This window comes from Leopardus geoffroyi, chromosome D4 (assembly GCF_018350155.1).
Source record: "Leopardus geoffroyi isolate Oge1 chromosome D4, O.geoffroyi_Oge1_pat1.0, whole genome shotgun sequence".
NCBI lineage: Eukaryota > Metazoa > Chordata > Mammalia > Carnivora > Felidae > Leopardus > Leopardus geoffroyi.
The window spans coordinates 5,942,542-5,957,791 of NC_059342.1; the positions used below are offsets into that span (position 1 = coordinate 5,942,542).

Sequence of the window (15,250 nt, forward strand, 5' to 3'; positions counted from 1 at the left end):
ACAACGTATGCTTGGGTCTTGTTTTTTGATTCACCTTGACAGTCTCTGTCTTTTAGTTGGTATATTTAGACCACTGACATCCAAATTGATTTTTTATATAGTTGGATTAATGCCTACCATATTTGTTACTGTTTTCTATTTTTTTGCCCTTATCCTTTGTTTCTATTTTTGTGTCACAAGTAACCTAAGTCTGCTTCAAGTAATATTCTACAGTTTCTCAGATAGTATGGAAACCTTAATAAAATATTCCCAGTTCTTCTTTTCCATTCCTTTTAACAGGACTGTCACTAATTCTGCTTATATGTATATAGACGTACGTAATAGGATATGTTATTATTTTTTTTTTTTAATTTTTTTTTTCAACGTTTATTTATTTTTGGGACAGAGAGAGACAGAGCATGAACGGGGGAGGGGCAGAGAGAGAGGGAGACACAGAATCGGAAACAGGCTCCAGGCTCCGAGCCATCAGCCCAGAGCCTGATGCGGGGCTCGAACTCACGGACCACGAGATTGTGACCTGGCTGAAGTCGGACGCTTAACCGACTGCGCCACCCAGGCGTCCCATGATATGTTATTATTTAGAGCAGACTTTCTGTTGGATCAATTCAGAGTAAGAAAAATAAAAGCTTTTATTCTACCTTCACTTATTCATTCTCCAGTGTTCTTTCTTTCTTTGTGTAGATCTGAGTTTAACCTGTACCGTTTTCCTTTTATCTGAAGAACTTCTTTTAACACTTCTTGCAACGCCGGTCTACTAACAACAGGTTCCATCAAGTTTTGTTTTTCTGAGAAAGTATTTCTTCTTCACTTTTGAAGGATAATTTTCTTTTTTTAAAAAAAATTTTTTTTTCAACGTTTATTTATTTTTGGGACAGAGAGAGACAGAGCATGAACGGGGGAGGGGCAGAGAGAGAGGGAGACACAGAATCGGAAACAGGCTCCAGGCTCCGAGCCATCAGCCCAGAGCCTGACGCGGGGCTCGAACTCCCGGACCGTGAGATCGTGACCTGGCTGAAGTTGGACGCTTAACCGACTGCACCACCCAGGCGCCCCGAAGGATAATTTTCAAGGTACAGAATTAAACATTGGTGGAGGTTTTTTTCTCCCAACACTCTAAATATTTCAACTTCACTCTCCTTACTACTTGGTTTCTGAGAAAAGAAGAAATTGGATATAATTTTTATCTTTGCTCATCTGTAGGTAAGAGTTTTTTTCTTCTGGCTTCTTTCAAGATTTTTTCTTTATTTTTGGTATTCTGAAGTTTTAATATGACATTCCTAAGCATAGTTTTGTTGTTTGTGGTTTATTTTTTGCATTTGGTGTTCTCTGTGCTTCCCAAATCATGGTTTTTGTGTGTGATATCAATTTGAGGGAAATTTGCAGTCATTATTGCTTCAAATATTGCTCTGTTCCCCTCTCCCTTTCTCCTCTTTCTAGTATTTCCATTACACGTATGTTATACTTTTGTGGTTGTCCCACCATTCTTGGGTATTCTGTTAATTGTTTTTCAGTCTTTTTTTCCTCTTTGTTTTTCAGCCCTGAAAATTTCAGTGTCAGGTTCTTAAGCTCAGTGATCCATCCCTCAGCCGTGTACAGTCTACTAATGTGCTCGTCAAAGGCATTCACTTGTTAGTGGTTTTTTTTTCCTCTAGCATTTCTTTCTGCCTCTCTGTTAGACTTTCCAATTCTTCACTTTGTTACCATTTGATCTTGTATGTTGTCTAATTTTCTGATAAAGCCTATAACGTATTGATCATAGTTTTTAAAAAAAATCCTGGCCTGATAATTCCGGCATTCTTGCCATATCTAACTCTGATTCAGGTGTTTGTTCCATCTCCTCAAACTGTATCTCTTGCCTCTTGGCATCTCTTATAATTTTTTGTTGTAAGGTGGACATGATGTGCTGGGTAGAAGGATCTTTACTCATCTCGTGGTGAGGTGTAGGGCAAGAGAAATGTTCACTAGTCCTATAATTAGATGAGTCTTTTGGTGGCGCTAGACCCTGAACTTCATTGGCGCTTTTGAGTTTTTTAAGGTGTATGAAGAGCTAGCTACGGTGGGACGGGATGGCTACAGGGACTTCTTTTAGGGTGCGCAGATCCAATTCCAATATGGGGGGTTCCCTCACACACACTACCAAGCAGTTCTCTGGCATCTTCAGGGTGTCTGAGAATTTAAATCAATTCTGACGCTATCTTCCTAGAGATAGCATTGGAATCCACAGGTTAGGGGTTCGGGCCTACAAGACTGTCCCTACCCCTCACTTCACATGCCAGTCACAAGCTCTAAGCTGTTACCTGTGCTTCTGACCAACCAGCTACAGATTGGAGGTTCTAAAGAGCTCCTCCTTAGGTTTAATTAATTTGCTACAGCAGCTCACAGAACTCAGAGTAGCACTTAGGTTTCCCACTTTATTAAAGGGTATGACACAGGATGTGAATCAACCGTGAGATGAAGAGACACATAGAGCGAGGTCCCAAACCAAGCAGCATCTGACTTCGTGGAGCTTGGAGCCTGGCTCAATGGCACATGGAAGTCCATTCCCCATGCAGAAGACTGGAGAGAACCGGAGTTAAGAATTCCCTTTCTCCGAGAGGAATCCTTTTGCACTGCTGGAGGGAATGCAAGCTGGGGCAGCCACTCTGGAAAACAGTATGGAGGTTCCCCAAAAAACTAAAAATAGAACTACCCTATGACCCAGCAACGGCACTACTAGGTATTTATCCAAGGGATACAGGTATGCTGTTTCGAAGGGGCACATGCACCCCCACGTTTATAGCAGTGCTATCGACAATAGCCAAAGTATGGAAAGAGCCCAAATGTCCATCAATGGATGAATGGATAAAGAAGATGTGGACAGGGCGCCTGGGTGGCTCGGTCGGTTAAGCATCCGACTTTGGCTCAGGTCATGATCTCACAGCTTGTGAGTTCGAGCCCCGCGTCGGGCTCTGTGCTTACAGCTCAGAGTCTGGAGCCTTCTTCAGATTCTGTGTCTCCCTCTCTCTCTGCCCCTCCCCTGCTCATGCTCTGTCTCTCATAAATGAATAAATGTTAAAAAAAAAAATTAAAGAAGATGTGGTGTATATATATACAATGGAGTATTACTTGGCAATCAAAAAGAATGAAATCTTGCCATTTGCAACCATGTGGATAGAACTAGAGGGTATTATGCTAAGCGAAATTAGTTAGAGAAAGACAAATATCATATGACTTCACTTACATGAGGACTGGAAGAGACAAAACAGATGAACATAAGGGAAGGGAAAATAATATAAAAATAGGGAGGGGGACAAAACGTAAGAGATTCTTAAATATGGAGAACAAACAGAGGGTTATTGGAAGGGGTTGTGGGAGGGGGGGATGGGCTACATGGGTAAGGAGCATTAAGGAATCTACTCCTGAAATCATTGTTGCACTATATGCTAACTAACTTGGATGTAAATTTAAAAAATAAAATAATGGCACAAAAACAGACACATAGACCAATGGAATAGAATAGAAACCCCAGAACTAGACCCACAAACGTATGGTCAACTCATCTTTGACAAAGCAGGAAAGAACATCCAATGGAAAAAAGACAGCCTCTTTAACAAATGGTGCTGGGAGAACTGGACAGCAACATGCAGAAGGTTGAAACTAGACCACTTTCTCACACCATTCACAAAAATAAACTCAAAATGGATAAAGGACCTGAATGTGAGACAGGAAACCATCAAAACCTTAGAGGAGAAAGCAGGAAAAGACCTCTCTGACCTCAGCCGTAGCAATCTCTTACTCGACACATCCCCAAAGGCAAGGGAATTAAAAGCAAAAGTGAATTACTGGGACCTTATGAAGATAAAAAGCTTCTGCACAGCAAAGGAAACAACCAACAAAACTAAAAGGCAACCAACGGAATGGGAAAAGATATTTGCAAATGACATATCGGACAAAGGGCTAGTATCCAGAATCTATAAAGAGCTCACCAAACTCCACACCCGAAAAACAAATAACCCAGTGAAGAAATGGGCAGAAAACATGAATAGACACTTCTCTAAAGAAGACATCCGGATGGCCAACAGGCACATGAAAAGATGTTCAGCGTCGCTCCTTATCAGGGAAATACAAATCAAAACCACACTCAGGTATCACCTCACGCCAGTCAGAGTGGCCAAAATGAATAAATCAGGAGACTATAGATGCTGGCGAGGATGTGGAGAAACGGGAACCCTCTTGCACTGTTGGTGGGAATGCAAATTGGTGCAGCCGCTCTGGAAAACAGTGTGGAGGTTCCTCAGAAAATTAAAAATAGACCTACCCTATGACCCAGCAATAGCACTGCTGGGAATTTACCCAAGGGATACAGGAGTACTGATGCATAGGGGCACTTGTACCCCAATGTTCATAGCAGCACTCTCAACAATAGCCAAATTATGGAAAGAGCCTAAATGTCCATCAACTGATGAATGGATAAAGAAATTGTGGTTTATATACACAATGGAGTACTACGTGGCAATGAGAAAAAATGAAATATGGCCTTTTGTAGCAACGTGGATGGAACTGGAGAGTGTGATGCTAAGTGAAATAAGCCATACAGAGAAAGACAGATACCATATGGTTTCACTCTTATGTGGACCCTGAGAAACGTAACAGGAACCCGTGGGGGAGGGGGAGGAAAAAAGGAAAAAAAAAAAAAAAAAAGAGGTTAGAGTGGGAGAGAGCCAAAGCATAAGAGACTGTCAAAAACTGAGAACAAACTGAGGGTTGATGGGGGGTGGGAGGGAGGAGAGGGTGGGTGATGGGTATTGAGGAGGGCACCTTTTGGGATGAGCACTGGGTGTTTTATGGAAACCAATTTGGACAATAAATTTCATATATTATAAAAAATAAAAAAAAATAATAAAAAAAAAAAAAAATAAAATAAAATAAAATAAAATAAGAATTCCCCTTCTCCCAGTTTGGTTAGGCTCTGATAAACCCTTAGCAGGTTAGGCTTTAGGTACATAGGTTCTTCTAAGGGCAGGCTTTGTTAAGAAGAGAATGCTCTGGCATATTTCAAATGGTTTCTTTTCCCTTCCCTGTGTTGGGAACATGAGGGGATTTTTCTCATTTTCACTGTAAACACTTTGTAGGGCTTTTGCAGGCAAAACTCATAAAAGCAGGACCCCCCTCCCCCCGTCCCTGCCGTATCATTCCCCTGGACTCTTTACCCCTCAGACTTGTCCACACTGAGCCTCTCACCGTTTGTCAGTTACTGTTCAGATTTTTGAAACTGGCCTTGGTTCCTGTGCAGGTGTCTGCTCTGGGAGGTTCTGATTCTGTGTTTCTGCCTGTCTCCAATTTTTGGCACCCTGGTTTGCTCTGTGACCTGATTTCTGTGATAGATCTCAAAAGTTTCATTAATTTTTCAGTTTTTAGCTTTTACCTGTTGTAAGTTCCTTACGTGTTGGACCAGAAACCAGCAGTCAACATGTTACAGATTTTTTAAAAGTTCTTATTTGGAGAACATACCCTGCATTGTCAGTCCTTCTTAATTTCTGGAGACTTCTGTTAGGAGCCAATATATATCCTGATCACTATTCCACGTGTACATGAAAAGAAGTATTTTCTTTTGTTTTTGGACCTAGTGTTCTATAAGTGAGAATTAATTCAAGTGACTTGTTGCTACAGGTCTTATGTATCTGCATCATTATGTTTTCATCTCCTTGTACTGTTAACAATTGAGAAGTGTCGTATCCAACTGTAACTGTGTATTTGCCTATTCTTTTCAGGGTTCTACTCCTATATTTTGGGTGCTAGGTTCTCTTGTATTTTAAATTTGGGGACATTTTGGGGCGCCTGGGTGGCGCAGTCGGTTAAGCGTCCGACTTCAGCCAGGTCACGATCTCGCGGTCCGTGAGTTCGAGCCCCGCGTCGGGCTCTGGGCTGATGGCTCGGAGCCTGGAGCCTGCTTCCGATTCTGTGTCTCCCTCTCTCTCTGCCCCTCCCCCGTTCATGCTCTGTCTCTCTCTGTCCCAAAAATAAAAAAAAAAGGAAAAAAAAAAATTGGGGGACATTTTTCTCAGATTCCGTAAATTGCTTCCATGTAGTTTGATACCCACAAGACTCACTTTTAAGTTTCACTGTTGTTGTTTTACTTGGGTCTGGGACACACTTCAGGATACTTTTTACCCCACTGTTAGGACAACGCACACTTCCAAGAGCAGAGTAGGTAGTCTCCTGTGTAATGGGATATCCTCTCCTATTTATAGACTTCCCATCCCCCCGTGTACCTCAGACGTTGTTCAGTCTGTTTTCATGTGGTTCTTTTTGTAGCTGCACGTCGTTTCCCTGCACGTACGGTCTTTAGCCAAAGACTCAAGACTCAAAAACTCATGGCCTCCTTCAGTCAGCTCTGTCTCCAGGATCTTACACCACAAATGGGAGTTGCGTTGGCCTCTGAATTTCTGGTTCTGTCTCCTCAACTTCCTGAGACCTCTGCGTTCTGTTTTGGTACCATATTCTGATCTGAAACTCCGTTATTTCTTCTTTTTCTGGGATCCTTACCCTGCAGTGCCTGTTACCAGGTACTGCTCCATCATGGGAGAAGGGGAAACCTCATGCCGTAGATCCCTGCTAAGTTCAGTATTATGTGTGCTCGTGATTTAGCCCAAGGAGATTCATACTTTCTGAACATCGGGGGGGACAAATGTTTTTGTTGTCAACTCTGCAAGGAAAGCTTCAAATGAGCACCTTTGTTGTGCCATCCCTGAAAATGCGTCTTCTTTCACATTCAGAATCCTAGAAGCCCATGCAGCAGGCCCAAGTCTTAAATTATTTCCCATTGACAGGGTATTGCTATACAAAACCAGGAGTGATCTTAAGGCTGGAACAAGCAGAAGATCTATGCTCATTAGAGAAAGAAATTCTAACCAGGAGATCTTCAGGTGAGTTATTAAGTACTAGTAGAAATTTTCAGGGTAAATTAGAGTGGTCAGTGAGAGATGTCTACTATGAAATAATTTCAGCACTTTCTTACGGAGCCCCTATATATGTGGGTGTTTAGGAAGAGTGTATCATATTCAGTAGCATATGGGAGGAGAAGGTCTAAGACAAGGGGTGGATGCAGTCGTGATCATTTTCCCATCTTTAAAAACTGGGAGCCTGAGTATAGATCATTTAAAATTGGGGCACCTGCGTGGCTCAGTCAGTTAAGCATCCAAGTTTGGCGCAGTTCATGATCTCATAGCTCGTGAGTTCGAGCCCCGCATCAGGCTCTGTGCTGACAGATCAGAGCCTGGAGCCTGCTTCCGATTCTGTGTCTCCCTCTCTCTCTGCCCCTCCCCTGCTCATGCTCTGTCTCTCCTCTCAAAAATAAATAAACATTTAAAAAAAATTTTTAATTGACACATCAAGTAATAGAGTTATATGGAAAAGGGATAAAAACTAAGAAATATTAGAAAAGCATATAAAACTGGAGGTTAATGAATGGGAAGAGAGAAGAAATTGATTATGTGTTAGGGAATTACTAGATCTTGTTTTAAGAGGTAGATGATTAAGGAATTACATGAGATTATAAAGATAACCGTGAGGGGCCAATACACCCTTCTTGCCTGTTAGAAGAAAAATTCACTTAACAAAATAAACATGCCTATTACTGAATACATTTTTTATAAAGCTTTGTTAAGCATGCAGTACAACATGAAATAATAGAAAACTAGCTGCCATAGCAACTAATGAAAATGGGTTAAAGCCAACGACTGTGAGAATATATTATCAGATATTATCAGAGATAGACCTGAAGGATAATTTGGAAAGTTTGATATTGAAAAATGGTTAATCACTGTGCCAAAACAAAGTATATGCTGGGATCATTTATCTGAATTTTAATCAAGATTGAATTCAGGTTAAAAATCATGAAATGAGAAAGAAGGTACTTTTATCATATTAAAGAAGACAGTAAAGACAGACATATGAAAGTTTTAATATCTGTGTTCTAAATAAATTATCAAGGTTCACTAAAAAAAAAAATACTGCAGGAGATATAAAGTGATACTGTAACCACTGTGTATCCTCTGATTTCATAACAGATCGACTGGAAAACACCTGAGGCTACGGAACACAGAAATAACATATTTTATGAAAAGAAACTAAGATACAATTGTAAATGTGTTTCACACTCTGAAAACAAAGAGTAAACCCTTTCACTGTCAGTGGAAGAATCACAAAATATGAAAGAACTCAGGTGAAAAGGAAATTAATTTAAATTTCAAAACAATAGAAAAATCAGAGTTCAACAAACCTAGAAACTATAAACAGTGCAAGGACATTGAAACCTGTCTCTGGAAGTTAAAATTGTAGTATATCCAGAAAACTGTAATAATAAAAAGCATGGTATCAGAACCTCTGGGCTTACAAGGAAATTTGTATTTTTATCTACTTACTTTAAAAAACAAAGTTTAAAAAAGACTAAGCAAAGTGGAAGAAATAATTTAGTGAAGATTAAAGTAGAAATCAGTGAGTTGGAAAACTACAGGCGTGTAAATAATAACTAGCCAGATGGTGGTTCTCAAAGAGACAGTCATTTCTAAGAAATAACTATGTGCACGTCTCTAGTAATAGAGTAGGTGAACATTTGGAAATATACATAGGATAGGTAGATGGAAACTTAGAAAAACTGGGAGAGATGTTGTATAGTCTTTAATTGGAGAGATATTAAAGCTCTTAATACTCTTAACATATGTAAAGATGCATTGTAATACCAAGTGAACTCATTTGGTTTTGGTTTTTGTGAAACTTGGCAAGCTGGTTCTAAAATTTTTATGGAAATTAAATGTGTACATGCATACATAAGTAAAAATAAAATTTATATGGAAATAACAAAGGCCCAATAATAATTTAAAACATCTTTGAGAAACAATGTTGTGGGACTTTTCTCTAGCTGCTACTGAGCGAAGCTCCTGTCAATATGATTGATTATACTCCTGTAACTATAATTAAACAAATCATTGAAGTAGCCCAGGAATAAACACGTTTTAAACAATTGATTTCTTGTACCTGTACTTTACACATATAGCAAAAATCAACTTGGGGTGGAATTATATTAGGTGAAATAAAATATTTTAGAAAATAGTATAGAAAATCTTTATCACTGTGGGTAGGGAAAGACTTAAGACCAAAAAACACTTAACCATGTAGGAAAAATGTGATAAATTTGACTACGTTAAAAGTCACAATTTCTGGATGTTAAAAGATTATGTAAAAACTATGAGAAGACAAGCCACAGAATAGCAGAATCTATTTGCGATGCACGCAACTAAGATAAACCTAGTATCTAGAATCTATAAAGCGCTTCTACAAGCCTGAGGAAAAAGACAGGTAGCTTAATAAAAAAAATGCGCAAAAGATTTAATCAGAATCTTCCCCAGAAAGGAAATCCAATTACTTAGTTAAATGGGAGGAATTATTTAATCTGATTAGTTTTGAGAAAAATATGGAAACAGTATCATGTTGCCAACATACGTTTAAGAAATTGGCAGATTCTGGGTCTCCCTCTCTCTCCGCCCCTCCCCTGCTCATGCTCTGTCTCTCTCTGTCTCAAAAATAAATAAAAACATTAAAAAAAAATCTTTTTTAAAGGGGCACCTGGGTGGCTCAGTCATTAAGCACCTGACTTCAGCTCAGGTCATGATCTCACAGTCTGTGAGTTCGAGCCCCGCGTTGGGCTCTGTGCCGACAGCTCGGAGCCTGGAGCCTGCTTCGGATTCTGTGTCTCCTCCTCTCTCTGCCCTTCCCCCACTCATGCCCTTTTTCTCTCTCAAATATAAATAAACATTACAAAAGTTTGTTTTTAATTGGCTATAATTATGTCACATTAGCTACCTTAAGATTTTCCAAGCCGTTAAAAATAAATAAATAAATAAATAAAAGATTTTCCAAGCCTTTAGGCAGAAGTGGGCAATGGAGAGCTTGAGTATGGAAACAGATATTTGATGAACTCCTCATCAGTATCTACCCCATATGTGGCATGTAAGGTCTTCTGCCAGATATTTCTGGCATTATTTCTTGGTTCCCTCTGCCCTTTGTGTCTCCATAATTTTACCACAGTAACTCTATGTTAAAAGAAATACCAAAAGTTCTGTTTATAAAGTAGTTAGCTCTAAACCCTAGTAGCATTTTCAAAAAATAATACACATAAATGGAAAGAAAAATAGTATTTTATTTTTACTCTTCAACACTGTTTTTGGGGTGCCTGGGTGGTTTCATTCAGTTAAGAATCCAACTTTGGCTCAGGTCATGATCTCATAGTTCGTGGGTTTCAGCCCCGCGTCGGGCTCTGTGCTGACAGCTCAGAGCCTGGAGCCTGCTTCCGATTCTGTGCGTCTCCCTCTCTCTCTGCCCCTCCCTTGCTCATGCTCTGTCTCTCTCTGTCTCAAAAATAAATAAAAACATTAAAAAAAAACTTTTTTTTAGATAAAAAGAAATTGGCAGAAAATAAGAACACTGACAGTATGAAGTCGGAGGAGGGGGGCAGTAGAGACCCGCATCCACTGGTCATGGAAGTGTGAACTGGTGAATTGCTTTTGCAAATGGAGTAACAAGCCAAATGCCCATCAACAGATGAGCACAGAAATGAATCACATTTATTTTATGGAGTGTTATACATCACAGATAACGTACTAATATAACTATAGCAAAACCATAGGTGAATCTTGCACACAATATTGAACAAAAGAATAAGACAAAAATGATTATAGCAAGCTATATGATTCAATTTTTATAAAGCAGCTGGTAAAATTAAATTGTATGTCTTTAGGGTTGTATGCACAGTCCCTAAAACTCTAAAGAAAAATCAGGAAGGTATTGCTGTGAATTTTGTGAGTCATGTGACGTGGAAGCATGAAGAAAGTTGTGCTCTGGAAAGAATACATTGGTTTTCCCCGATGTGGTCAGGCTCTCTGTTCCTCGGTGTGGATGGTGACTCCACTCCCTGTCATTTTTTAAACTGCCCAGAAGAATTTCATGGTTTCAGAGAGCTTGACAATTACAAGATAAACAATGGTAGATAATACTCGCTACAAATATTCATCACAGAAGGTTTGCTTCATTTTTTTTTCTTTTTTTTTTTTCTTTCTTTCTTTCTTTCTTTCTTTCTTTCTTTCTTTCTTTCTTTCTTTCTTTCTTTCTTTCTTTTTTAATATATGAAATTTATTGTCAAATTGGTTTCCATACAACACCCAGTGCTCATCCCAAAAGGTGCCCTCCTCAATACCCATCACCCACCCTCCCCTCCCTCCCACCCCCCATCAACCCTCAGTTTGTTCTCAGTTTTTAAGAGTCTCTTATGCTTTGGCTCTCTCCCACACTAACCTCTTTTTTTTTTTTTTTCCTTCCCCTCCCCCATGGGTTTCTGTTAAGTGTCTCAGGATCCACATAAGAGTGAAACCATATGGTATCTGTCTTTCTCTGTATGGCTTATTTCACTTAGCATCACACTCTCCAGTTCCATCCACGTTGCTACAAAAGGCCATATTTCATTTTTTCTCATTGCCACATAGTATTCCATTGTGTATATAAACCACAATTTCTTTATCCATTCATCAGTTGATGGACATTTAGGCTCTTTCCATAATTTGGCTATTGTTGAGAGTGCTGCTATAAACATTGGGGTACAAGTGCCCCTATGCATCAGTACTCCTGTATCCCTTGGATAAATTCCTAGCAGTGCCATTGCTGGGTCATAGGGTAGATCTATTTTTAATTTTCTGAGGAACCTCCACACTGCTTTCCAGAGCGGCTGCACCAATTTGCATTCCCACCAACAGTGCAAGAGGGTTCCGGTTTCTCCACATCCTCTCCAGCATCTATAGTCTCCTGATTTGTTCATTTTGGCCACTCTGACTGGTGTGAGGTGATATCTGAGTGTGGTTTTGATTTGTATTTCCCTGATGAGGAGCGACGTTGAGCATCTTTTCATGTGCCTGTTGGCCATCCGGATGTCTTCTTTAGAGAAGTGTCTATTCATGTTTTCTGCCCATTTCTTCACTGGGTTATTTGTTTTTCGGGTGTGGAGTTTGGTGAGCTCTTTATAGATTTTGGATACTAGCCCTTTGTCTGATATGTCATTTGCAAATATCTTTTCCCATTCCGTTGGTTGCCTTTTAGTTTTGTTGGTTGTTTCCTTTGCTGTGCAGAAGCTTTTTATCTTCATAAGGTCCCAGTAATTCACTTTTGCTTTTAATTCCCTTGCCTTTGGGGATGTGTCGAGTAAGAGATTGCTATGGCTGAGGTCAGAGAGGTCTTTTCCTGCTTTCTCCTCTAAGGTTTTGATGGTTTCCTGTCTCACATTCAGGTCCTTTATCCATTTTGAGTTTATTTTTGTGAATGGTGTAAGAGAGTGGTCTAGTTTCAACCTTCTGCATGTTGCTGTCCAGTTCTCCCAGCACCATTTGTTAAAGAGACTGTCTTTTTTCCATTGGATATTCTTTCCTGCTTTGTCAAAGATGAGTTGGCCATACGTTTATGGGTCTAGTTCTGGGGTTTCTATTCTATTCCATTGGTCCATGTGTCTGTGTTTGTGCCAATACCATGCTGTCTTGATGATTACAGCTTTGTAGTAGAGGCTAAAGTCTGGGATTGTGATGCCTCCTGCTTTGGTCTTCTTTTTCAAAATTACTTTGGCTATTCGGGGCCTTTTGTGGTTCCATATGAATTTTAGGATTGCTTGTTCTAGTTTCGAGAAGAATGCTGGTGCAATTTTGATTGGGATTGCATTGAATGTGTAGATAGCTTTGGGTAGTATTGACATTTTGACAATATTTATTCTTCCAATCCATGAGCAGGGAATGTCTTTCCATTTCTTTAAATCTTCTTCAATTACCTTCATAAGCTTTCTATAGTTTTCAGCATACAGATCTTTTACATCTTTGGTTAGATTTATCCCTAGGTATTTTATGCTTCTTGGTGCAATTGTGAATGGGATCAGTTTCTTTATTTGTGTTTCTGTTGCTTCATTGTTAGTGTATAAGAATGCAACTGATTTCTGCACATTGATTTTGTATCCTGCAACTTTGCTGAATTCATGTATCAGTTCTAGTAGACTTTTGGTGGAGTCTATCGGATTTTCCATGTATAATATCATGTCATCTGCAAAAAGCGAAAGCTTAACTTCATCTTTGCCAATTTTGATGCCTTTGATTTCCTTTTGTTGTCTGATTGCTGATGCTAGAACTTCCAACACTATGTTAAACAACAGCGGTGAGAGTGGGCATCCCTGTCGTGTTCCTGATCTCAGGGAAAAAGCTCTCAGTTTTTCCCCGTTGAGGATGATGTTAGCTGTGGGCTTTTCATAAATGGCTTTTATGATGTTTAAGTATGTTCCTTCTATCCCGACTTTCTCAAGGGTTTTTATTATTTTTTTTTTTTTTTTTTAAATTTTTTTTCAACGTTTATTTATTTCTGGGACAGAGAGAGACAGAGCATGAACGGGGGAGGGGCAGAGAGAGAGGGAGACACAGAATCGGAAACAGGCTCCAGGCTCTGAGCCATCAGCCCAGAGCCCGACGCGGGGCTCGAACTCACGGACCGCGAGATCGTGACCTGGCTGAAGTCGGACGCTTAACCGACTGCGCCACCCAGGCGCCCCTCAAGGGTTTTTATTAAGAAAGGGTGCTGGATTTTGTCAAAGGCCTTTTCTGCATCGATTGACAGGATCATATGGTTCTTCTCTTTTTTTTTTTGTTAATGTGATGTATCACGTTGATTGATTTGCGAATGTTGAACCAGCCCTGCATCCCAGGAATGAATCCCACTTGATCATGGTGAATAATTCTTTTTATATGCCGTTGAATTCGATTTGCTAGTATCTTATTGAGAATTTTTGCATCCGTATTCATCAGGGATATTGGCCTGTAGTTCTCTTTTTTTACTGGGTCTCTGTCTGGTTTAGGAATCAAAGTAATACTGGCTTCATAGAATGAGTCTGGAAGTTTTCCTTCCCTTTCTATTTCTTGGAATAGCTTGAGAAGGATAGGTATTATCTCTGCTTTCAACGTCTGGTACAACTCCCCACAGAAGGTTTGCTTCAATAAATAAAGAATCCAGGTCTTAAGTGTCTCTTCAGGATGGCTGCCCATGACTGCTGAACTCAGGCAGTCTATCTCTGCACCCCCCTTTCCCCTTCAAAGCCTTCATTACCTAACACGCCATATATCAAGTATGCATTACGTTTTGTTTACTGTCTACCTTTTTCTTCTGGAACATATGCTTTCTGAGAAGCAGTATTTTTTTATTGTCGTGCTCACTGGCTCATCCCCTGGTATGTAATTTGGCATTCAAATAGGCTTATATTATTGAACTTCCGAGAATTGCGAATATAAAGTCAATTCATTAGAAAGAAAGGACAAAGAGGGCGTAAAAATGACTAATAAACATGAAAAATATGTAACATTAATGGCAATCTCAGGAATGTGAATTCAGACCACAGTACCATGATTTTGGACTCATCCCACTAGTACCACGAATAATTAAGAGATGATGCAAGAGAAACGTCCATAAGGCAGGCAGTGGTGTAAATTGGCACAATTACTGGGAAAAGTTTGAATGTATAAGTGCAAATCTAGAAATAACTTCCATATTTATGAGTCCACTGAAAGATATCTTCAAACAATGGGCCATTATATAGCTGTAGTGTGTAATGGGGTTGGATCTAAGAAACCTGGCATGAAGAAGCACATCCCAAAACTCTACACATAGAAATTATATTCATAATATTTTGATATAGTGAAAACTAAATATAAATACATACTGTGTGTGTGTGTGTGTGTGTGTGTGTGTGTGTGTTGTATTCTACCAAAAAAAAATATTTTCTCTTACTCTTCCCTATTCTGGAATGTAATATATTTCGTAATTACATTTGATTGACACTAAAGCTGTTTAGGGGAAAGGTACTTCGTATTGAATGCACATGCCCTAGCCACATTCCTGTGACTTGTGAATCATCAGGTATACATTGGCATTACGTCTGAGCCGATGGGTCACAGAGAGGTCTAGGGAGCTCTGGGCACACGGTATTTCAAGGACCCTCTCTGTATCACAGAGGAGTGCAAGGAAAATCAGAGAATCAAGGTTTTGTTTTGGATAAAGCACAGCATAGCGGCACAAAATGGATTTCATAGCATTTAAAATACCATCAGTTAAAAGATAAAATATTATTTTAGATACGCCTAAGAGAGGAAATGGACAGGTGTCATCAATTTTAAGCTGCATTGTGATTGCAGTGATGATAATTTAC

The 15,250-nt window shown here is 39.6% G+C and overlaps 1 protein-coding gene across 5 annotated transcripts in view; it reads left to right on the top strand.

The window, feature by feature from the left end:
• Positions 1 to 15,250, top strand: part of LOC123593046 (gastrula zinc finger protein XlCGF7.1-like) — a 77,175-nt gene that overhangs the window by 24,308 nt on the left and 37,617 nt on the right. Inside the window, exon 3 of one of the 5 annotated variants that reach the window (XR_006710084.1) lies at positions 6,295 to 6,905. The exons of the other annotated variants lie outside the window; for them this stretch is intronic. The gene's annotated coding sequence lies outside the window, so the exon portion shown is untranslated. The remainder of the gene's footprint in view (positions 1 to 6,294; positions 6,906 to 15,250) is intronic. 5 annotated transcript variants of the gene reach the window in all.